This window comes from Squalius cephalus (assembly GCF_949319135.1).
Source record: "Squalius cephalus genome assembly, chromosome: 11".
In the NCBI taxonomy this organism is placed as follows: Eukaryota; Metazoa; Chordata; class Actinopteri; order Cypriniformes; family Leuciscidae; genus Squalius; species Squalius cephalus.
The window spans coordinates 33997523-34014007 of NC_137132.1; the positions used below are offsets into that span (position 1 = coordinate 33997523).

The 16485-nt window shown below is 33.1% G+C and overlaps 1 protein-coding gene across 1 annotated transcript in view; it reads right to left on the reverse strand.

The window, feature by feature from the left end:
- The window catches only part of amotl1 (angiomotin like 1), a 38875-nt gene extending 34722 nt beyond the window's left edge, over window positions 1-4153 (reverse strand). The window contains exon 1 of the mRNA XM_079885917.1: window positions 3907-4153. The gene's annotated coding sequence lies outside the window, so the exon portion shown is untranslated. The remainder of the gene's footprint in view (window positions 1-3906) is intronic.
- Between the last annotated feature and the right edge of the window lie 12332 nt (window positions 4154-16485).

The following is a 16485-nucleotide window of genomic DNA, read 5'->3' on the forward strand; positions in this document are numbered from 1 at the left end:
GCTGTGACTATACGTCATTTCATCAGCAACTACACAGTTACTGTCAGTTAAATAAAGCAACACACAGCATATCATCAGGGTTCCTCTGCTCATCCTGAACTGAAGCTCAGGCTCTACTCTTCAACACAATGGTGACACATGAAACACGCCGTACAGAAACACTTTAAACCCCAACAGAACATTAAACACTACCAGATCTCTCAGGATCTCAGCATCTTCACTTATTACAATCCAGACTTTATTTCTTTCATACTAACATTCTTAATGAGAATTAACAGAGGTTTAGAAGTTGAAGCTTTATTGAAAAGAATAAAGTTTAATGTCACCATGATGGAGATCAGTGTTTGCTTTAGTTGGGCTCTTGACCTTTTAGTGTTTAACTTTAATGTTTCTCTGGCTGCTTTATATGTGTGTTGCTGATGCATATATGTAATTGTAGCAATCCAAGAGAAACTCAGATCAGATGATGTTGGTCACTTTTTAGTGATAATAGTCATCATGTAGTGTCCTGCTTTATTAATACCACCTGAAGAAAAATATCTGACTAAGTTGTTAAATAATAGTTGTTCATTTTGCATGATAAAACTGCTATAGAAGATCCTGCAGTGCTGTGATACTCAGATTTTATGAAGTCATTATACAGAAAATGTTTTGACAGGATCATATAGACTCACTCAGACATCAAGAATCAGCGTATGAATCACAACAATGGTGACAATGAAAAAAAATCTGAATTACTATAAAGTCACAAAAAGGCTTTGTTGGTTGTCACCATTGTTGAGATTCATATGTTGAATCTTGATGTCTCTATACTACTGAAAAAATGAATGAGCTCAAAACTTTCCTGTATAATATATATTTTTTTTAAATTTAAGATTGTTATAATACTGATGCCACAATATTTCAAGGGTAATGTGAAAAAATATGACATTAACTTTAAACTCCATCTACATATTATGTAATCTAAGATAATATATTCATATATTTGATCGACACATCAGTGAATCAGATCATCATACGATAACTATAACATCATCAATGAATGACCAAGATCGTCTGATATTTTCTCCTACATTTATTGCTAAAACAAATGTGTATCAAATACACAGTTAAAGGGACACTATGCAAGTCTGAGTGTTTTTTCTCTACGAGCTCCCCCTAGTGTCTGGTAGTATAATGCTTTCAAACACTCTGTCGTAAAAACGAACTGTTGTCCCTCCCCCCTTGCCACGAGCAACCCAGCTGATCAGCTGTCAACCTAGCTAAGCAGAGGAACCGGCTATTTCAAAACCAGTTATGTCTACCGAGGCAAGTAAAGCAATACTTTCTTTCCAACTGATGGCGATTTTTTTATTTATTGTGTTGTCATGCATACTAGTATTTTTACCGGGAACGAACGATATGAACGAGGCGAACTACTGCTTTCGTGTTTGTTTGTTTGTTTGTTTTTGGGAGAATGGGCATGAGCATAAAAAAATATATATATCGGAGGCTAATATTTGTCTAAAGTTAAATTAGCAAGGTCTATAAGTTCATCTGGTAGAATGATGGTTTACCTTTGCTTGTCTAAGAAAACATCAGAACGTTTTTTCTAGCTCGATCATGATATGTGCAACATTTTGCGCGTCTGATATTGCCTACTATCAGACGCGTTGACTTAGTGACATAAAATAAAAGTGTAAGTTACACAAATAAAACCGACAGAGGAACGGCCAAACAACTACAGAAATCAAACGTGTTTGCTATGACAATGCTAACATCAAAGTTATAGTATCTAGCGTACTAGTAAGCCCCTAACAGACAGCGATCATAATAAAAACCTTTACAGACAATAGCAAACATCCTGAGGTCGCAATTACTTGAAATTTAAATATTAAACACAGTTTATTCCAAAGATACTTAACTTACAAGTGCAACAGCAGGATCAGCATCCGTTTTGCAGGCTTCTGTTTCTCTCAGTTCTCACCATTCTGAAAAAGCCGGTCCGATATATTTACTCGAGTCTGACTTCTTGCTCGGTCAGTCTCCCGTTTCCTCTTTCGTTGGTCCTCCGACAAAGATTTCCTAGCTTTCTGCTTCTTTTTTACAGGCTCAGCCTCAGCCATAACTCAATCTATCGTTGCCCTTTGCTTATAGCTAGCCCGCCGGTGCTTGAATAGGGGCGTGTACGTGTGTAGTGCCGTCAAGCAATTCGTTACATCGCGAGACCTGATATCACGCGATACTTCCTGACACCGACCCGCGTCCCAAAGTTGCAAGTGAGTTTTTTCCGCTCTCGGGCACCAGGGGGGTGCGAAACCACCACCATTCAACCCGAAATAAGTAATATAACCATTCCACTGACTCCGAAGCTGTTCAGTTAAGGTTAAAAAGTTACCTAGAGCACCTTTAAAGCAGCCAGAGAAAACTAAAAGTTAAAAACCCAAGGGTCATGAGCCCAACTAAAGCAGACACTGATCTCAATCATGGTGACATCAAATTTATTTTAAAGTTTTTTACACTTTATTTAAATTAGCATATTTTACTTTAATTTTATGGTTTTTGTTTGGCAGCCGCAGCTGCCAGTCATTTGACCCTTTTTTACGATTTCCTTACAATGAAGGTATTTGACCATAATAATGCAGGAAATACCTGTGAAATAACAGTGTTTTTTCAGTTTATTTAAATTAGCATATTTTACTTTAATTTTAAGGTTTTTGTTTGGCAGCCGCAGCTGCCAGTCATTTGACCCTTTTTTTACGATTTTTTTTACAATGAAGGTATATGATCGTGATTATTCAGGAAATACCTGTAAAATAACAGTGTTTTTCAGTTTATTTAATTTAGGATGTTTTACAGTTTTTTGGGGAGCTGACAGTCATTTGACCATTTTATTATTTAACTGTTTTGTTTCTGTTAAATTACAGATTATATTTGTAATTTTACATACATTTTTATGTAATTTAAGAAAACAGAAAAAATACTGTATGAAAAATACAATCAATTTTCTGTATAAAAAATGTGAATTACTGTAATTTGTCATTAATGTCACAATACAATAACAGCTGAATTTTTATTTTACAGATATTATTTGTAATTTTACAGTGTTTTGAGTACAATTTAAAATGAAAGAAAATGATCGTCAAAAAATCACAGTTATTTTCTGTAAAATTAGGATTTTTTTTTACAGTGAATGTTTTCATTTATCACTGACTTGGCTAGATCAGAAATTTGAAAATTAATATGCATATGCAAGGTACAAGGCATAAATAGTTCTCACTTTAGATGAGCTCACAAAAATAGCTAACTGACAAATGTTTTATAACTAGGCCTACCTGAATTAATCATGAATTACAGTAGGGATACGTGTTAGTAAAGCATTTATTAACACATTGACTATTACTGCTTTATAAATGATGAATTAACTATTTACTAATGCTTATCTAATGTTTCATAGCATGCAGTTATTATAAAGTGTTACCGAAATATTTAGTTTCAAGTAATCATATTAAGCAGAGATCCAAACCGTCAAAGAACACGGAGCATTGTGCATATGTGTAAAGATTACACCCTTAAGCAGCAGAATTGGCTGTCTAATCTGGCAGATAAAGATAAGATACTAAAAGATACTAAACCGGAAAAGATACCGGAAAAGATACTAAACAGTATTCCACAAATGTGAAGGTGTGTAAAAAAATCTATATGCATCATGAACATTTTTATAAAGCAAAATCAAATACTATTTTACACAAGGTAAGGCACTCTCAAGACAAATGTTTGGCATCTACATTGTTCTAAAAGACTGTAGAAAAGGCAGAAAAGGGGGGAAAACATCATAAAAAGTAATTAAAAAAATTCCTCTAGTAGTAATACTGTATCACATATCTTTCCTGCCACTTTTTAAAACTTCTATAAAAGGTGTCCTACCTCTTTAGTTGCTCCTCTGTTACTTCTAGTATTGTTGCTGCTGCTGTGTTCAATAGTAATAATACAAAGAGGCTACTTTGGGTGTTCGATAATTGTCCTTAAAATGTGAAAAGTTTTTTCGACTGGAACTACTCAGAAATTCATGTTTTGTGTGCGAGCATTTATGATGTTGAAATGGCACAAAATATGTAGCCTCAGTGCATGTGTCTTGACATGCTAGTCCAAGCCTCTACACACATGCTCTGCCCAGACATGCTAGTTCAGCAAACTCCAAAGGCCTTGGAATGGGAACAAGGGAGTGTGAGAAACAGATGTGGGTTGAGGTAGGTAAAATCTGAGACATAAATACAGACAGACACAGACAAAGGAACAGAGAAAAGAATATCAGAGATTCAAACATCCTTTAATATATACTGTATATATATAAATACAGAAATTAAGCTTGGACACATTTACTGAAAAACTTCTCAAATAAACACAAATAAACACACATTGTTTTCACATTGGTTGTCATATCGACAATAACGGCAATAATTGGAACAATAGTTTACCCGCTCCACTTTAGTGGTCACAAATAAACACACGTTATTTTCACATTGGTTGTCATATCAAAATGATTTATGAAAGTGACCTTTTGATATGAGTAGATATAAAGCAAATCATGGTTTGGCTGATTGATAACTAAAATGTCCTCACAAGTCAGTTTTGGACATGTTGACATTTGTAAACATTTGGCCTTCACAACGTGTTTAATGGGGACTTTCCATGTGTACCTATACTGTATAAGCGTATAAGTATATATTATACACTTACCCTATACCTCTAAACCTACACTGTAAAAAAAAATCCTAATTTTACAGAAAATAATGTAATTTTAATTTTAATTTTAAATTGTAGTCAAAACACTGTAAAATTACAAATAATATCTGTAAAATAAAAATTCAGCTGTTATTTTAGGTATTGTGACATTAATGACAAATTCTAGTAATTCACATTTTTTATACAGAAAATTTATCGTATTTTTAAAACAGTATTTTTTCTGTTTTCTTAAATTACATAAAAATGTATGTAAAATTACAAATATAATCTGTAAATAAACAGTAACAGAACAGTTAAATGATAAAATGGTCAAATGACTGTCAGCCCCCCAAAAAACTGTAAAACATCCTAAATTAAATAAACTGAAAAACACTGTTATTTTACAGGTATTTCCTGAATAATCACGATCATATACCTTCATTGTAAAAAAAATCGTTAAAAAAATGATCAAATGACTGGCAGCTGCGGCTGCCAAACAAAAACCATAAAATTAAAGTAAAATATGCTAATTTAAATAAACCGAAAAAACACTGTTATTTCACAGGTATTTCCTGCATTTTTATGATCAAATACCCTCATTGTAAAAAAAATCGTTAAAAAAGGGTCAAATGACTGGCAGCTGCGGCTGCCAAACAAAAAAACATAAAATTAAAGTAAAATATGCTAATTTAAATTAAGTGTAAAAAACTTTAAAATAAATTTGATGTCACCATGATTGAGATCAGTGTCTGCTTTATTTGGTCTCATGACCCTTGAGTTTTTAACTTTTGTTTTTCTCTGGCTGCTTTAACTATTTGATACACATTTGTTGTAGCAATAAATGTTGGAGAAAATATCAGATGATCTTGATCATTCATTGATGATGTTATAGTCATCATATGATGATTTGATTAACTGAAGCTTTGAATTAATTAGTTTAGCTTAAATAACATGTAGATGGACTTTAACTTTATAGAAAGTCTATCGTTAATGTCATAATTTTTCACATGACTCTTGAAATATTGTGTCATCAGTATTATAACAATATAAAATAAAAAAAATTATGTATTATACAAAAAAAGTTTTGAGCTGGTTCATTATTTTTTTAGTAGTATAGAGACATCAAGAATCAACAATGGTGACAACCAACAAAGCCTTTGTGACTTTATAGTAGTTCAGATTTTTTTTCATTGTCACCATTGTTGTGATTCATACGCTGATTCTTGATGTCTGAGTGAGTCTATATGATCCTGTTAAAACATTTTCTGTATAATGACTTCATAAATCTGAGTATCACAGCACTGCAGGATCTTCTATAGCAATTTTGTCATGCAAAATTAACAACTAATATTTATCGACTTAATCAGATATTACACTTCAGATAGTATCAATGAAGCAGGACATTACATGGTGATTATTATCACTAAAAAGTGACCAACATCATCTGATCTGAGTTTCTCTTGGATTCCTATCATAACTAATATGCATCAGAAAACCACAGTTAAAACAGCCAGAGAAAAACTTAATTTAAACACTAAAAGGTCAAGAGCCCAACTAAAGCAAACACTGATCTCCATCATGGTGACATCAAACTTTATTCTTTTCAATAAAACTTCAACTTCTAAACCTCTGTTAATTCTCAATAAGAATGTTAGTATGAAAGAAATAAAGTCTGGATTGTAATAAGTGAAGATGCTGAGATCCTGAGAGATCTGGCAGTGTTTAATGTTCTGTTGGGGTGTAAAGTGTTTCTGTATGGTGTGTTTCATGTGTCACCATTGTGTTGAAGAGTAGAGCCTGAGCTTCAGTTCAGGATGAGCAGAGGAATCCTGATGATATGCTGTGTGTTGCTTTATTTATCAGACAGTAAGTGTAGTTGCTGATGAAGTGACGTATAGTCACAGCAAATCATGCATGTAGTTAACTGCATGTTTTTCAGTAAAAAATTCAGAAAATAAATGTGAAATAACTGTGTTTTAACTGTGTGTTTCTGTTAAAAAAGATTAATGAAGATTTCTGTAAAAGTGTTTTGCACTTATTTAAATTAGGATATTTTACATTAATTTTATGGTTTTTGTATGGCAGCCATTGCTGACAGTCATTTGACTGTTTTTTTATGGGATTCTTTTACAGTGAAGGTGTTTGATCGTAATAATTCAGCAAATAGCTGTAAAATAACAGTGTTTTTCTGTAAAACATTTAAGGAAAATTTCTGTAAAAGTTTTTTGCACTTTGTTTAAATTAGGATTTTTTACTTTATTTTTACGGTTTTTTTTTTGGCAGCCGTAGCTGACAGTCATTGACCGTTTTTTTAAGATTTCTTTTTTTACAGTGTACCAACCACAGAAAACCTTCTTCATTTTTATATTTTCAAAAAAAAAATCACTTGATTGATTTAATAAGCTGTTTTTCTCATGGGGACCAAACAAAGGACACAAGGACAAGGAATTTGGATATTGCCATCTCTGTGGGGACATTTTGTACAAACTTATGGAATGTCTGAACAACAGCAACCGCCTGAAATACCTTATTTCAAAACTCTGGCCCATGAAAAACTTCTCTTAACAAATTATTAATTACAGCAAAGCAAGAAAAACGATATTAGTCTTTGAAATATGCTCAATAAAAGGGAATGCTATTCAAAAAAAAACAGCAATGATAACATAAACACTAACAAAAAGACTGACACATTTTACTGTCAAATAACACAAGGCGATCCCAGACAAACTAAACATGTCTCACTATTTTTCTCTCAGTGGCCATTTTTAGCTGTCCCAGAATTCAATGGGCTCCCACCCTTGACCATAATTACACATCACTCCTTGGGTTTATGCATGGGCGTTACACATTATTTGGTCATGTGGATGTTTTTGCTTCTTTGCAAACAAAAGAAGTAAATGCAGTCTTCAGAATCTGCTGCATTATGTCAGTTGTGTATAATCCAAATTATAAATCTAATTATAATTGGAAATGAAACAAAGATAACAGATCTGTGTTATTTGAGGGAAAATGCATTGATTGTATTTTCAAATACAGCTTATTTTAAATTTGCTTATCAATAATACAAATACTTTTCAGGTGAATATTATTCAGAATATCCTGAATGTACTTCGCAAAAACAGCTTTTCAAGGACAGTGATATTCAGCAATATTAAATTTCCTGGCCTTGAATCCTAGATTAACAGCATCGTCCTTGCACACTGTCAGCTATAATAAAGTGCTGTAAAAGAGTACACCGAAAAATACAATAAAAGATTTTGTATTTTCTCAATAAATGCACTGTTAACCCTTTCTGTAAAAAAAGGCCAAGACAATATCATACCATTTTCCATTAAAACAGTATACTGTAGAAAACAAAAATAGCCTACAGGAATATACTGTGAATTAACAGTGCTCAAAATCGACACTCAGAGGCTGTGTTCCAAATCACACCCTATACCGTCATTCACTTTTCCCTATATTAGTTCACTAATATAGTCCACTTGACAGAGTGAATGAAAAGAAGTGAGTGAATTGAGACACTGATGAACACCTGATCAGCAGAATAACTGAAGGACAGAGAAACAAGAACAGAAACACAAGAACTACAACTAACTTCCAGCCACACTGAGTGTGAAACCAGTTTACAAACCAGTTTACGATTTCTTTCATACATGTACAAAAGTTCTTGTTGAGAATTAACAGATATTTAGTTGCTGATATTTTATTGAAAATAATAAAGTTTGTTGTCACCATGATGGAGATCAGTATTTGCTTTAGTTGGGCTCTTGACCCTTGACTTTATAACATCAGTTTCTCTCTAATGTAACTGTATTTATAAAGCACATTTGAAATGACTAGAAAAAGCCAAGAGAAAGATGATCAGGTGTTTTAGGCTGTTGAGATGATGCCATAATCATTCTGGATATATCTGATTCTCAATCACATCCAGTATATGAGCTTTGAATTTATGGATTTAATTTTTATCATATATCTATTAATCTGCAACATTAAATCCAGCAATGTCTCTGTAAACTTTTATTATGAAGAATATTGAAATCATATAGTGCAGTCAAACATTTTAAACTCAGCTTTTATTTGGACACAGACATCAACAATCAGCATATGAATCTCAATAATGGTGACAACCAAAAGTTTCATGTCGCAATACATGCTGGGTTCCAGGATAGGATAAAACTCCCAGCATGCACTGCAGTATGAATAAAAATAAAATAAAATAAAATAAAATATTGCCACCATTGTTGAGAGATATGTGCTGATTTTTTATATCTCTGTGCTCCTTCTCTACATTCTGTTTTTGTGTTTCTCTTTCCTTCACTTTAAAAAAAATTCTAATTTTACAGAAAAAAGTTGCGCTTTTTTACAGTATTTTTTCTGTTTTCTTAAATTACATAAAAATGTATGTAAAATTACAATTATAATCTGTAGTTAAACAGTAACAAAACAGTTAAATGATAAAATGGTCAAATGACTGTCAGCCCCCCAAAAAACTGTAAAACATCCTAAATTAAATAAACTGAAAAACACTGTTATTTTACAGGTATTTCCTGAATAATCACGATCATATACCTTCATTGTAAAAAAAATCGTAAAAAAAGGGTCAAATGACTGGCAGCTGCGGTTGCCAAACAAAAACCATAAAATTAAAGTCAAATATTCTAATTTAAATAAACTGAAAAAACACTGTTATTTCACAGGTATTTCCTGCATTATTATGATCAAATACCTTCATTGTGAAAAAATCTTAAAAAAAGGGTCAAATGACTGGCAGCTGCGGCTGCCAAACAAAAAAACATAAAATTAAAGTAAAATATGCTAATTTAAATAAAGTGTAAAAAACTTTAAAATAAATTTGATGTCACCATGATTGAGATCAGTGTCTGCTTGAGTTGGGCTCATGACCCTTAAAATTTTAACTGTTGTGTTTTTTGGCTGTTTTAACTGAGTATTTGATACACATTTGTATCATACCATATACGTATACTATAATTATGTTATTCAGTAAATGAAGGAAAAAATATCAGATTATCTTGGTCATTCATTGGTGATGTTATAAACATCATATGATGATCTGATTCACTGATATGACAGTAAAATCTCTGAATATATTAGCTTAGGTTATATAATATGTACATGGAGTTTAACTTTATACAGAGTCCATAATGTCATAATTTTTCACATGACTCTTGAAATATTGGGGAAATTAAAAAAAAAAATATATATATTATATAGAAAACGTTTTGAGTTGGTTCATTTTTTTTTTTTTTTTTTTTAGTAGTATAGAGACATCAAGAATCAATATATGAATCTCAACAATGGTGACAACCAACAAAGTATTTTTGTGATTTTATAGTAGTTCAGATTTTTTTTTTCATTGTCACCGTTGTTGCGATTCATACGCTGATTCTTGATGTCTGAGAGTCTATATGATCCTGTCAATACATTTTCTGTATAATGACTTCGTAAAATCTGAGAATCACAGCACTGCAGGATCTACTATAGCAGTTTCATCATGGCAAATTAACATCTCATATTTAGCAATTTAATCAGATATTACACTTCAGATGGTATCAATAAAGCATGCCACTATATGATGACATTAAAATTACCAACATCATTTGATCTGAGTTTTTCATGCATTCCTATGCATCAAAGACACACAGTTAAAGCAACCAGTGAAAAGCTCATAGGTCAAGAGCCCAACTAAAGCAAACACTGATCTCCATCATGGTGACATTAAACTTTATTCTTAAAACTTCAACTTCTAAACCACTGTTAATTCTCAATAAGAATGTTAGTATGAAAGAAATAAAGTCTGGATTGTAATAAGTGAAGATGCTGAGATCCTGAGAGATCTGTTTAATGTTCTGTTGGGGTTTAAAGTGTTTCTGTACGGTGCGTTTCGTGTGTCACCATTGTGTTGAAGAGTAGAGCCTGAGCTTCAGTCCAGGATGAGCAAAATACCACTGATGATGCACTGCGTTTTGCTTTATTTAACAGACAATAACTGTGTAGTTGCTGATGAAATGACTTATAGTCAAAGCAAATCATGCATGTAATTAACTGCATGTTTTTCAATAAAAAAAATCAGAAAATAAATATGAAATAACTGTGTTTCTGTTAGAAAAGATTAATGAAGTATTTTGCACTTATTTAAAATCAGGATATTTTACATTAACTTTACGTTTTTTGTATGGCAGCCATTGCTGACAGTCATTTGACTGTTTTTTTTATGGGATTCTTTTACAATGAAGGTGTTTGATCGTAATAATTCAGGAAATAGCTGTAAAATAACAGTGTTTTTCTGTAAAACATTCTGTAAAAGTTTTTTGCACTTCATTTAAATTAGGATATTTTACTTTATTTTTACGTTTTTTGTTTGGCAGCCTAGCTGACAGTTATTGACCGTTTTTTTAAGATTTTATTTTTTACAGTGTTCAGTGAATCTGCTTGTTAACAGCAGGTGTTCATCACTAATGCTCAACATTCACTTATTTCACTTTTTCACTTATTATTCAACATATTCACTTAATTATCTCACTTCAATACTGCGTCAGTGTTACTTTTACTCTTTGTAGAGTGGATTTTCCTGTGGGGTTGAAAGGGTTACCAGTGTAAGATAAAAAGTCACACCCACAAAATGTATTTTAGCAGTAATAAACTGTAAATTATAAAACAGGTAAATACTGTTTACTGTAAGATTTTGTTTTTTGGGTCACCGTTGTGCTGAAGAGTAGAGCCTGTGCTTCAGTTCAGGAGAAGATCTACAAACATTGATGATATGCTGCGTGTTGCTTTATCTAGCAGAGGGTGACTGTGTAATTGCTGCTCCAGAAGAAATATTTTTATGTACAATAGTTTTTAGTTGTTTAAAATTGAAGAAGTTCGCAGTAATACTTTGCTCACATTATTTATGCATTATACGTTTTAGTTAATACAATTAAATGACAGTTGGTCAATTTAAGGCAGTCGGTTTCTGCAAGTGAAATTAATTAACTCGAGTTTTAATTTAGTGCGTTTTTACAGTAATATACTGTAGATTACAGTAAAGAACTGTACAATTAACAGTAAATTACTGGCAACAGTGTTGCCAGTATTTTACTGTAAAAAAACCTGGTAAGGTCTAATAGTGTGGGTTAATGTATTAGGTGATGGTAAAAGCATTCTTTGGAATCATGTGTAAATCATGTGGTTATATTTCCGATATGCTTTATCTGTTATACTTTTTAGCAAAAAGACATCAGAAACAAATATTTTGCCACATTTTTCCACCTTTATGAATAGTGTAGAAGGGAAATAACATGTTAACAATCTCCCTACTTTAAACAAAAAACAAAGAAAATATGAATACAAATGTTATATATTAAAGGAACCATATATAACAAAGGCCACAGTTACCACAACAAATCAGTTGTTGCATATGCAGTTGAAAGTGTTCAGTCTTTTGAAATGTACTTTCCACAGTCCTTCACTAAGTGCTTTCGATAACACCAGAGCAGACGCTCCATTTTTGGTAAGACAGTCAGCGAGTTGAGTTTATGTGTCCAACCAGAGTACGTTCTTTATCTTTTTACTCTGAGGTCCTTTATGCTGCTTATTTCCAGTCGAAGTCGTTTCTCAGTGACCTGTTTTGTTGACTTAAGGGAATCAAAGTGGTTATCCGTCACACAGACCAACGGAGGAGCATTCAGCTCAGCATTTCCAGTTGTGAGCTCAGAAAAGAGGGTAGCCAGAAAAATAACATTGTCTATCTGAAAGGGCCAGAGTTTCCCCTGCCAGAGTACTACTCCTCACCATAATTCTCTTATTGCCAACAGGGAGGATAAAACTTCCCTTCTCCTCCCATGAGACCAATTAATGTCCCCCCTTGTGTTCCCCCATCAGGGAGACTTTCAAGCATCACTGCAAACGATAAAGTTCAGCGCAATACTGTTTCCCAAACGCTGAAACCTGAGAGTCACTTTTATAGATTTAACCCAGCAGGCACAGGATATAGACTACAACGTCGGTCAGACGTTGGATTTTGGTTGAAAATAAAAGTCGGGTTGATGTCTAAATCCAATGTTTGTTTGATGTCAAGCTCCAACGTTGGGCAGTCGTTGAATTTTGGTTGGAATAAACCAAACAAAAAGGTGAAATGCATGGCCGTACACTTATTACCAGCCTCACTTAAAACTAACCAGATTTACTTTATTTTATTTCCGGTTTAATGAAATTATATTTTGCATTTTAAAGTCACCATGATGGTGGTTAGCGTTTGCCTTAGTTGTGCTCTTGACCCTTCACTCTTTACTATAAAATTTTCTCTGATTGCTATAATTGTGTATTTATAAAGCACAAATGTTGTAGCTAAAAAAGCTTTGAGAAAATTAGATCAGGTGATGTTGGCTGGTTATTGCTGATTTCATTGTGTAATTGCTTGAATCACTGATCTTATTCAGTGTCTAATGCTATGATTATAAAGGACTTGTGGCTTTAATATTATTTTATTCATAATAGAAGTCATTTGATTCTACAGCGTATCTAGCGGTGTTTATTTTTTCAAATAATATACTTGGTTTTTAAAACTATTTAGTGCACAAAAACATTTTATCTATGGCAGTACTTAGATGCACACAGACATCAAGAAACAGCATATGCATCTCAACAATGGTGACAATCAAACAAAATATCCAGATAATCAGATCAACTCTGAGCATATGTTTATTAATGTCGCAATGCATGCTGGGAGATATGGGTGAGTTTTGATTGGTGGTACCCAGCATGCACTGCAGCATGAAGCATTTCATTGATTGTCACCATTGTTGAGAGTCATCCACTGATTCTTGATGGCTAAGTAATAATGTAAAGGAAAATGTTTAATGCACTAAATGTTTTTTAAATCCTTTATGTTCTTTGGGAAAAAACATTGCTCTCATGCTGTGAAATTAAATGGCTTCTATTATTACAACATTAAGAACAAGGCCTATATAATCAAAACATTAGACACTGAATAAGAGCAGGGACAATTACATGATGATGATTTCAAAAGTTGGAGTCCAACGTCTTCCTGACGTCACATTGACGTACTGTGCCTGCTGAGAAGCTTTCTAATGACCGTATTTGTCTCGTGAATAGACTGGACTGTAGCATCTATTATATTTGATACTAAGCTGCTTGCATCAAACATAATGTCTGGTTTGTTCTGCAACCCACAGAATCTGTCCTATTTTTGACCTAAGCTGCTCTTTTTCAGTCTCATTAAAGGGGTCCTATTATGCCCTTTTACGAAGTAAAACTGCAATATTGGTGCCAAAAGCATTAAAATTATAACTTATTTGGTGGATAAAAATCATGTGCACATGTTTTGAGCAAGAGTATTATATAGTCACACACAGACATCAAGATTTTGGATATGAATCACAACAACGGTGACAATCAAAACAAAAAAGCTTGAGAATCAAGAATGAGTTTTGTACTATGAAAGCTACCCATCATGCATTGCAGGATGAAGCTTTTTTTTTTTTTTTTTTTTTTGTCACCGTTGTTGTGATTCATATCCAAAATCTTGATGTCTGTGTGTGACTATTTGATACATTTGCTCAAAACATCATGTGCACATGATTTTTATCCACCTTCAAATAAGTGATAATTTTAATGCTTTTGGCACCAATATTGCAGTTCCACAAGGTTGGTGGTTATTAATCCCAAATATAAACACAAAACTTTAAACAATATTAGATGCCCATTTTGTGATGATTATGTCATCATCAACATTGAGCTGATAACACTCAAACTTTTTATAGACATCCTCTGCCACAACAATTGTGATACACAAACACACTGTTACAGCAGTCAAAGGAAAATTAAAGTATAAAGAAAGGGGACCAAGAGCCCAACTAAAGCAATCACTGATCACCACAATGGTGACACTTCAAATGAAATAAATATCAACATCTAAACCTCTGTTAATTCTCACTAAGATCATCTGACAGCAATAGTCAAAGTAATAATGTCTAAATGAGACAATAAATGATGTTGAAATATGTCCACAATGCCCACATATGAACTAGTGTTTAACCTTGTACGAAGGTTCGATGAACGTCTATATCGGACGTGCAGAACACGTCGAAAAAAGACGTCATATCAACTTTCATTCTAGACCCTCAGTGGACGTCTTTTCAACGTCCGATTTTTGTGACAAAGACGTTGAAAAGACGTCTTTCGGACATCATTTTGCTTAGTGGGTGTGTGACAAATCACACCCTATACCCTCATTCACTATTCCCTACATTAGTTCACTAATATAGTCCACTTTGTAACAATAGTGATTGTTTAGCATGTGGGAATGTGCTATGAGGCGGATCCTTGATAACACTGTGGTCGCAGCACGGACCTTTTAGTGAGTTGCACACACGGACGGTTTAGTGGGATGCACGGCGAGGCTCGCATGTTATGAAGCTCGCATGTTATGCGGTTACACTGTGAATTCTCTATGTATGTGTTCAAACTTATTGTTTAATAAACCACCACCCGTTGGGTGTTTAACAAGATATTCTGGAGTCTGTGAATATAAAGACCAGAATATAACACACTTGACTGAGTGAACAATTTCAAAGTTAATTCAGTCAATTTTCTAAGTTAATTCAGACACTGATTAACACCTGCTGTTAACAAGCAGAATCACTGAAGGAAAGAGGAACAAGAAGAACAGAAAAAAAGATTAAATCAACTGAAGATGAAATACAGTCTCCGAAGATCTAAGCAAAGCAGGATACATCATTACCAGCATCACTTATTACTAACCAGTTTGACTTTATTTCTGTCAGACGTCTACAGAAGGTCTTATTAAAAGGTGACAGAGGTTTAGATGTTATTTTATTTTCATTTGATGTTACCATGATAGTGTTCATGATCAGTGTTTGCTTTAGTTGGGCTCTTGGCCCTTGACTTTTGAACAATAGTTGGTAACACTTTAGAATACTGTTCTTTCATTAATGAATAATTACACATCAACAAATGAGGAACTACTATTAACTAACAAGAAACTCTGATTAACAAATTAGTAAGTAATAGCGCTCAGATGAATGTAGTAGTTCACTATTAGCTAATCAAGAACTACTATTTTTTTCATACCTCCCAGAGAACTACTATCTACAGGTTCATAATTAACATGAATAATGCATAATTTATAATAAAAGGTAATGGTAACCCACTAGTAATGACTCAGGTATTACTACATCATTCTAAAGGAACTACTAATTATTTGGATCAGTATTCTAAAGTGAAAAACATGATAACTACCTACTATTGACTGAAGTCATTGTAAGCTTTTGAGATGTTTGTAAGATTTTGAATAGCAATTCCTTCCAATGGATTTGGTAACACTTTAGTCATTACTAGTGTGTTCCCATGATCTTCACTTTAGAATACTGATCCAAATAATTAGTAGTTCCTTTAGAAAGATGTAGTAACACTTGATTCATTACTATCCAAAACCTTACAAAAGCCTTAAAAGCTTACAGTGACTTCAGTCAATATTAGGTAGTTATCATGTTTTTCACTTTAGAATACTGATCCAAATTATTAGTAGTTCCTTTAGAATGATGTAGTAACACTTGATTCATTACTAATGGGCTACACTCTAAAAAGAGATGTGTTAAAAATGACACATGTTGTGTCAGTTTTAACACATGTAGTGAGTGTGCTCAGGGACAACACATGTTGTGTCAAATTTAACACAATAAATGTGTAAGTCATTTTAACACACAAATTGTGTCATTTTAAAAAATAAAGCGAAAG